Genomic DNA, 7,064 nt, shown 5'->3' on the forward strand with positions numbered 1-7,064 from the left:
TAGAGAGCACTACCAAAGAGTTTATGAGGTTAAATGCAACCCACATGTCATACTGAAACCCATGCATGTTGTTTACTGCTTACTATGCAGCTGGTTTCCTGCATTCATATTCAGCTGTGTTACTTTTACCTAAGTCAGCTGATGACCTACTTCAAACAGAGGATAAGAGTCACAACTCCTCTTTCATCTGTCAAAGCGGAAGATTCCGGTAAAATACAAAAAAACGCAGCGGTAAGCATCGTGACACTTATATTCAAAGGAATAATAGAGATGAGATGGGGGTGTAGCTGGAGATTTGTGCATGCTACTTCAGCATGAATGCATCTGGAGGCTATACATTTGGATTTGCAGACTGAAGCTGCAATGGCTGAGATATGCATAATTTCATAAAATGCTCGGTAACACATAGAACCGTCTTGGGAATCTTTTGTCAAATATGCAAAAACATCTTGTAAAGAAATGTTACTCTACCGACTATTATTCTGCACCACTAAAATGTCACTCTTGCAGTATTTTAAGAAAATGAATATACACATTCCATTAAATCACTCAATATTAAATACACTGAACAAAATTATAAACGCAACACTTTTGCTTTTGTCCCCATTTTTCATGAGCTGTACTCAAAGATCTAGACTTTTTCTATATACACAAAAGGCCTATTTCTCTCAAATACTGTTCACAAATCTGTCTAAATCTGTGTTAGTGAGCACTTCTCCTTTGCCGAGATAATCCATCCACCTCACAGGTGTGGCATATCAAGATGCTGATTAGACAGCATTATTATTACACAGGTGTGCCTTAGTACGGTGGCCCAGTAGTGCACAACACAACGAAATGTAAAAAGCAAACATAAGTTCACAACACAACGAAATAAAGCCACAACACAACGGAAACAAGCCACAACACAACGGAAACAAGCCACAACACAACGGAAAATCCACAACACAACGAAATAAAGCCACAACACAACGGAAATAAGACACAACACAACGGAAAATCCACAACACAACGAAATAAGGCCACAACACAACGGAAATGCTCCCGACCACTAGAGGGCTCTCGGAGCCCAGTAAAGTTAGTTTTCCAAGCCATTGTTCATTAGAGAGTCAGCAGTCTATAAAAATATATCAACACCACGATTAGTTTTAACAGTATGTAGCTAACCATTGTTTATCGACATTTATTAATTCAAAATCACCTACGTGCATTATAGCTGCATATTTATACTCTAGAATGCTTTGACGCGCTACCACGTACAGCGCATTATCCCTGAGGGAACGTCTACCAATTCCTCCAAGTTGTTAAAACGTATAATTTGTTTTAATTAAAATTACTTTTAACATTCAAAAACAGACATATTCAAAATCCAAAGCTTGATTGTATTTGATAGTAGACTGACTTAATATGACTTTTATAATGACTTAATAATGACTTTTTTTCCAATACCCTTCATGTATTTACAGTAATTAACAATTATTTTTTTTAGGAAATTTCTGTAAAAGTTTTTTTTTCTTTTATCATGTTCCTAGTGACCAGACTGACTTATTATAGGTGGAATTGTGCCAATTCCTTCCTATTTCACCAAATGGTTTTTATTTTTATTTATCAAATTATATTATAATAAATTATACGTTTTAACCACTTGGTGGAATTGCCAGACGTGCCCTGCGCTGTGGAAGCGCGTCCAAGCATTCTCGAGTATAAATCAAATACGCAGCTATAATTCATGTAGGTTATTTTGAAGTAATATTTTATGTTGATATACACTGTTAAAACTAATCGTGGTATTTATATATAAAGACTGCTGACTCTAGAACAATGGCTTGGAAAACTAACTTTACTGGGCTCCAAGAGCCCTCTAGTGGTCGGGGGAGCATTTCCGTTGTGTTGTGGCTTTATTTCGTTGTGTTGTAGATTTTCCGTTGTGTTGTAGATTTTCCGTTGTGTTGTGGCTTATTTCCGTTGTGTTGTGGCTTTATTTCGTTGTGTTGTGGATTTTCCGTTGTGTTGTGGCTTATTTCCGTTGTGTTGTGGCTTTATTTCGTTGTGTTGTGGCTTGTTTCCGTTGTGTTGTGAACTTATGTTTGCTTTTTACATTTCGTTGTGTTGTGCACTACTGGGCCACCGTACCTTAGGCTGTCCACAATAAAAGGCCACTCTAAAATGTGCAGTTTTATCACACAGCACAATGCCACAGATGTTGCAAGTTTTGAGGGAGCGTGCAATTGGCATGTTGACTGCAGGAATGTGCATCAGGGGTGCATTAGGGAATGATTAGAATTATGCGCAATAACCGCAATCGTACCCCACACCGTAATTCGAGCCATGGGATTCCTTAATCAATTCACTATAAACAATATAACAAGAAAAGAACAAGAACATTAGAAAAGAATGCCTGTTATCCCATATTTTTTCTGCACAACAATAATTTAATCTTTGATGACTGAATAAGTGCAATCCACCTTTATTCCACAAGGTGGCAATATCTGATACACAATGATGAAGTGATTTTTCACTCATAGTTACTGCAGGCAGAAAACAAAAGAATAAAAAGTATAATCAGCAAAGCTTGAAATGGCTCAGTGATTTACTGCAGAACAAGTACTGAACAAAATCAATTATTAGTGTCACTGTCACTTAATGGTGGATCTGGTGAAGAAGCAGTCAGTGATCAAAATATTGATTTTGAAGATGTTGAAAATGATATGTTTGAGATTGAGAATATGTTTGAGATGGCAAATCTGAGCCAGATGCTGAATGTATTGGGAATTCTTTTTTTTCTTTTCTTTTTTGGGCGGAATACTTCTGACTGAGTTTTGAAAGTGGAAATGTGACATTTTGCCAGTTCAGTATCAGTAACAACATTTCCCATATTATTACTTGACCACAAAGGGAATCTCCTAATGGCCCCATTAGCTGTGTTTGTATTCTCTTGGATTGAGTCGATCTCTCAGACTAACACTATAGCTGTCCAACAGGAAGTTAATCAGTACTCAATGAGTTCAACAAGTCCACACAGTTAATAAATGACAGCTGTGGCCAAGTGCATTCCAGCTCTGTTTCTTTCACCCTTTGCTCCGTATGAGCATTAGAGGCATTAATATTATCATATCATGACCTGGCACCTCATTATTAGCGGTGTGAACTGCTTTAATCACAATATGTTTGGGTACAGAAGGTGCTTACAAATGACTTAGCAATATTGTGGTGAAAATTCCACATGCAATCAGCCGAACTGAAACTAAATGAGCAAAAACAAAACTCTGAACACATCATTCAGTGGTTTGATGGTGCAGTGATTGAATGAAATTGACATGCACACACAGTAGTGTGTTTGTTAATTCAAAGCGATCAGACAAAACGGGCTAAAACTTCTCACAGACATACATTGAAAGAGGGCGGTTTTGAATTGGGCTAACCAACCATAAAACAACCACGCAGAAACCCTATAGCAGCCACAAAAAACAATGAGAACACTTGTAACTGTATAGCAAGTCATTTCGGGTATGATTATTTCATCTCAAAACTAAATATGTTGCATCTGAGATGCTGATCTGTGTACAGCTCTTAAATTGAGAAATATTGCAGCTTTCACTGCTGAATACTAAAGGTCACGTATATGGTGACTCAAGCACTTCATGAAACAGAACCGGAATTCTGTTTGCTTTATCAGACTATTACAGAAGCAGTTTTCAGTCAGTCAATGAAGAAACATCTGTTATGTTGCAAACACAAACAGAAGACAAGCATCTGTTTCTCAACCAGTGATAAGCGACAAACCCGCAACTGCTGACAAAACAGGTGCTTTCATCAGAAGAACAAACCACTGTTACATGACTAAGGAGATGTTTCTGCATAGTCAAAAGTGAAGACGAGGCATTGATTAGGCTGTGGCCATTGATATTTTCTGTCTAAACACTTTTTAGATTGTAAATGGGAATTGCAAAGGTTTTGGAGGGAAAAAAATCAGGAAGAACACTAAAATAGATTCAAGTCCTATAAGCCAGATCTTTGCTGTCATAAATATCCTGAAAGCACAGAACATCAGTGATAATTGGTACTGATGTGTAGTTGAATCTCATTATCACTTTAAGACCAAGATTCCTCATCATTACCACACTAAGGTCACAGCTCTAAATAAAGATGTAGGTAAGTGTCAGAGAGATAGTGCTTTCCTATGCAAATCTAAGTTAAATGGTAAAGGTGTTAAATCTATCTAATGAATCTGAATATTTCTAGAATCTGGTGAAAATTTCCACAACGAACACAGGAAATTATCTACTCTCTTTTCTTCGCCACAAAGACCATGTGAACATCTCATCTCACAGGATGTAAACCATAAACCCACAAACACTTCATCCACCCAAAACCAAATCTCATACCCTCCCTGCTTAATCAAAAACACATCAAATCTGGGTCTATGTGGTGCAACGCAATTGGTTTCATATGAAATAATGGATGAGATAAAGATGATAGTTCAGAAGAGATTCTGTAGCACACGGGTTTTAAAACTGGTGCAATTCAAAATATAGTAATAAGAAAGCAACAAACACAAGCTTGTTTCGGCAGGCTGATAGTTTCATAAAGCCACCAACCAATGCCCTCGCACACTTCTTCTTTCAGTAAAAGTACAACACAATGATGCAATACCTAACTTTTTTTAAATGTAGTTTCATCATCCCCACAATTAAAAAAGTATTTAAGCATAAGTTGTCTATAAATTATAAAGTATAAGAAACTTTAAGGAACAATCAAATCAATAATTTTTTTATTTACTTTCGCATTTGAATTACTTGGTTATCAGTTGATCTTTCCTCCCCCCCCCCCCAACCAATAACACCTCTATTTAAAGACATGACAATTTCTAGATAATTTAATGGTTTGAGAAACGTCAACATTAGTCCAATTTAAAATACAGCAAAGTTAAAACGGAGTAACCACACAAACACTGTGCAAAAAAGTTAAATCAGATTTACCTGATATACATTTATAAATAGAATAGATAGATAGATACTATTATAGTTTTTATTTATATTTTAAATGAGTTTTTATTGTTATACATTATGTTGTAATATTAAATAATGTCCTGTTATTGAGCATTTTGTCATTTATATTCTTTTTTTTTTACATGTCTATATAGCTGTATTAGTTTTTACTTCAGTTTTAGTTGTTTTAGTACATCAAGTTAAACAAAATGAAAATTAGAAGTCTTGCCTTGGAAACTAGCTGAAATAAAATATGACCTCAGTTAACGTTAATTTTAATGCAAGCAAGGAAATGTTTTATTTATTTATTTTTTTTTTTTATGGTTTTAGTTAACTATTATAACCCTGGCTGTGATAAATACAACATTTTGCATTTTGCCTTTGCATGACTGCATTAATAAATAGACAGGTAAATAGACAGACAGATACTGTAGCTAGATAGATAGATAGATAGATGTGAACACACAAAATGGTATTAAATGTGGTCTTGCTGAATCACTGTTTCCTTTTGTCTCAGTCAGTCAGAGTGCGATCGGTCCAACCCATAGTTGTGTCTGCTGCCATCCATCTAATAGTGACTAAACGCAGCACGAACCTCCAGACCTAAAAATGTAAGTGCAGCTCCTTTGACTCACTGTACGGTCCGAAAACGTTGACGTAAGCTTTCTCGCTGTGCTGAGACATTGCCTCTTCTGGTACCACAATCAACTCACTCTTATCGACAAGACGCTCACACCAAAACAGACATTAGCTGTAAAGAGCAGGTTCACTTACCTAAACTTTCAGTCGTTCCTGCACGAAGATATTCTGCAAGACGCTTTCACATGGTCTCTTTCTTCGCGCTTCGTTAACAGCTGAAGGAGCGAGCGTGCACGGTTTCTTTGAAGCAGGAGGAATGGTGTGTTCACTGTCTCAATCTATGTTGGATTACATTTGAGACCGCGTGCTTTTGCTTTGCTCTTTGCTGATTGTGGCATTTCCAGCACGCGCCTCCTCTAAATTGCTACATTGTTGACATTGGGGCGATGACGTCATGGCGATGCGCCCATGGTAAAGAGATAAAATATGGCACGAGCCATTCAGTTTTTCTACAATTAGTGAATCTAACTAACATCTTCACATCATACCTGTAAATTAATCACCCTCTGAAGTGCCACATATACTGCGGATAGGTGTATAACGCATTCGACGAGCTCTAGATTTCACAGATAATGGGATTTTGACACCTCATGCAGGCAGCAAACACTCTAGAACACATTACATTGTGACTTCCTTTAATATATATATATATATATATATATATATATATATATATATATATATATATATATATATATATATTTGCAACTTATTGTTTATTGTCGCAGTAGCCTGATAAATCATTATTACCTGTATGCACTCAGTCTGAGACAATAACATTGTATTCAGGTTTTTAAAGAAAGTACAATTGTAACAGCCTATATGGTAACACAAATTGTGAAAGTTGAATTGCAACCACAGTTCAGGTTATTTAAATAGTCAATTTGTATGGTGGTTGTATTTAGATTAGAGCAAGAGTAAGCATAACAGCACTTAATCTCACTGTACCCCAAAGGAGCTGGCAAGCAATTATATGAATTATCTGGTTGTTGCAGACGGCTCTTGCTTCTCCTTTGATTCTGATCCAAACGAGCCATAATTTCACTGTTAGGTTCAAAAATAACTGTGACAGATTCTCAAAGGCGCAGAGTGGCACTGACATCAAAGTCCTCTTTATCACGGAAAATGGAAGACCTTAAGATGCGAAACATGCCTCTGCTCTGCATCCATCCTCACAAAGCATCAGTGGAACCTGTCATAGTGTGCATGGTGGTACACTTGGGAAATGATTGCTCTCTAGCTTTGTTTGAGTCACTGAAGTCATTTCAAACACCAGGGATTGATTGTGATTTGCACAGCAGCTCAGTATTGATGTTGGAGAATATATACAGTCTAAAATCTACATCCAATAAGCTATATTTTAAAAGTGGAAATTGTGAATGCATGTATTGTGCCTTTAATTTGAATTGTGCAGACCCAGACCCAAATTTTATTTTA

General features: G+C 36.6%; 1 protein-coding gene across 2 annotated transcripts in view; it reads right to left on the bottom strand.

Moving 5' to 3' along the window:
- bach2a (BTB and CNC homology 1, basic leucine zipper transcription factor 2a) overlaps positions 1-5,985 on the bottom strand; it is a 28,359-nt gene extending 22,374 nt beyond the window's left edge. The window contains exon 1 of one of the 2 annotated variants that reach the window (XM_081347126.1): positions 5,763-5,985. The gene's annotated coding sequence lies outside the window, so the exon portion shown is untranslated. Of the gene's footprint in view, positions 1-5,454; positions 5,550-5,762 lie in introns of those variants that run through there. The other variant, XM_081347127.1, reaches the window with a different exon arrangement.
- Between the last annotated feature and the right edge of the window lie 1,079 nt (positions 5,986-7,064).

Source organism: Scardinius erythrophthalmus (genome assembly GCF_964197995.2).
Source record: "Scardinius erythrophthalmus genome assembly, chromosome: 19".
Classification (NCBI taxonomy): domain Eukaryota; kingdom Metazoa; phylum Chordata; class Actinopteri; order Cypriniformes; family Leuciscidae; genus Scardinius; species Scardinius erythrophthalmus.